This window comes from Limulus polyphemus, unplaced genomic scaffold (genome assembly GCF_000517525.1).
Source record: "Limulus polyphemus unplaced genomic scaffold, Limulus_polyphemus-2.1.2 Scaffold4314, whole genome shotgun sequence".
NCBI lineage: Eukaryota > Metazoa > Arthropoda > Merostomata > Xiphosura > Limulidae > Limulus > Limulus polyphemus.
Window position 1 is genome coordinate 29,270 of NW_013669924.1, and position 1,920 is coordinate 31,189.

Consider the following 1,920-nt stretch of genomic DNA (forward strand, 5'->3'; position numbering starts at 1 on the left):
TTAAATAACTAACGGCAAAAAATTTTATAAATTTAGTTATTGTTGTTTTTATTTATTTCTAATAAAAAATAAGATGAAACTTTCCTTTTCAGCAAAATAACATGAGAAATACTTTTTTTTTTTCCTTATAATTTTTAAAAATGATTACAGCACGATAAAGACAGGTCTAAAAATTATTTTTATACTTACCGCATATCAGCCAACATTCGTTCTAGTTTTGGTTGTGAGTAATTTTTCAACCTTTCTTAGTACCATTCAAGTGTTAGTCAATAAACATTCATTATCACTGAACATTTCCCACAGTGTGTTCTAGTTTAATCAAGTTTTGGTTCTGGTTTGGTAAGTTTGACAACCATATTTTATGATCAGTATTAATATACCTCCAGAACTTTGTTTTATTATCACCTTGTATACATTTAGTTTGATGCATTTCGTGTGTGAATGTCTCGTCTCTCTTTCCCTCTCAGAGTTAAAGGATATTTTACCTTATAAACTTTATATTTTTCACAGATACACACTTACTTAAATCTGTTTTTATTTTACCCCATTTCAGTGAGTTGGAAAACGTTTCATTAAAAAATTAAAAACTACGAATGAATTTAAATAACTTGTTGAACGAGCCTGTACATTCATACGGTATATAAGAAAAAATATTGGTTTGAATTGATTAAACCTAATATGTCTTGTCTAATTAGATGTTTACATTTTAGGTCCTTCTTTCATTTTTTGACCAGCGTTTGTGCAATTATTGGTGGTGTCTTCACAGGTAAGTCTTTTTTTTATTTTATCGTAATTTATGCGAAAGTGCAGTTGAAAATTTACCAAAAAGGGGGGTCCTAAATTTTAATTCATACTAAGAGTATTGATAAGAAATAAAATAAAAAGAATCAAGAAAAGTAATAAAGCAAAGGTAAACACTCGGAACTTAACAAAACGAACGCAAAACATTTCATTATGATTTTACAATTGATTTTTTTTTCCCACTTATTTCTGTCTGTCTTCTATAAATAACAGATTCATATTTTATTACTATATATTTGAAACTTGTTTTATTTGTATATCTTTTGTTCTTAATGTTTGGTATTGTTACTGTTGTGGGTCAAGTTACCATATTATGTTTTAAAATGTGGTAATCTGATGAAAGACTCGGTATAGAGCCAAAACATCATCTCAAATAAAAAACAAAGTATCAGAATGAAATCATCAGTCCGTGTACAACATTTTTTGTATTTATGGTACTGGATTACATTCAAAAGTAGCTCCATTAGTCTTGGGTCTGATTTTGAATATCTTTCAAGCTTCCTTGGTCTCATACAAAGTTGTTTTTTTTTGCTACTTGTAGGAACCTCAACTAATAAACTTTTAAATACTAGGTAACCTGTTCTGTAAAGAAAAATGGCTGGAACATCTGTTGGGATGATCAGATTTGGTTGTGGTTTTGTAAAAACTGTATTGTTAACAGTAGGAAACTAAAAGCGATAAAGAAAATACTTGATTCATGTTGTTTGACGAAACATACTTCCCCTCCCAAGAGTTGATAAAGTTTGTTTCTGGTTTGGTTTGAAGTTTTTCTTATATTACAAAAGTTGAACAGTGTGATAAAAGTTGTACTGGATAAACGGTGTGATAAAAGTTGTACTAGATGAACAGTGTGATAAAAGTTGTACTGATGAACAGTGTGATAAAAGTTGTACTAGATAAACAGTGTGATAAAAGTTGTACTAGATAAACAGTGTGATAAAAGTTGTACTAGATAAACAGTGTGATAAAAGTTGTTCTAGATAAACAATGTGATAAAAGTTGTACTAGATGAACAGTGTGATAAAAGTTGTACTGAATAAACAGTGTGATAAAAGTTGTACTGAATAAACAATGTGATAAAAGTTGTACTGAATAAACAATGTGATAAAAGTTGTACTG

At 28.9% G+C, this 1,920-nt stretch overlaps 1 long non-coding RNA gene across 1 annotated transcript in view; it reads left to right on the forward strand.

Annotated features, from left to right (window-relative positions):
• The first annotated feature begins 658 nt into the window (after window positions 1-658).
• Window positions 659-1,920, forward strand: part of LOC111088731 — a 4,008-nt gene continuing 2,746 nt past the window's right edge. Inside the window, exon 1 of the long non-coding RNA XR_002613159.1 lies at window positions 659-766. This is a non-coding gene — a long non-coding RNA (uncharacterized LOC111088731). The remainder of the gene's footprint in view (window positions 767-1,920) is intronic.